A 230-nucleotide genomic window follows, 5' to 3' on the forward strand; every position below is an offset into this window, starting at 1 on the left:
CACTGCATAATTCGCACGTGTCCGGTGACAGTTTGCATCATAATTGGCACCATTATTATCGCCGAATTCAGGAATTTACCTAGAATCTTTCACTGGACTCGTAGTTTCGTACAAATAGCGCCTGGGAAAATTTAGTTCGAAATTTCCCAAGCATCGGAAGATTAGAATGACGCGACAAAGAAAATGTGCTGTTTTTTGAAGATAAGAAGAGAATGAGGAGACTTTTTTTT

The 230-nt window shown here is 39.1% G+C and overlaps 1 protein-coding gene across 1 annotated transcript in view; it reads left to right on the top strand.

Moving 5' to 3' along the window:
- Positions 1-230, top strand: part of LOC119594312 — a 60,122-nt gene that overhangs the window by 2,548 nt on the left and 57,344 nt on the right. The gene's annotated exons all lie outside the window — the stretch shown is intronic.

Source organism: Penaeus monodon, chromosome 33, assembly GCF_015228065.2.
Source record: "Penaeus monodon isolate SGIC_2016 chromosome 33, NSTDA_Pmon_1, whole genome shotgun sequence".
NCBI lineage: Eukaryota > Metazoa > Arthropoda > Malacostraca > Decapoda > Penaeidae > Penaeus > Penaeus monodon.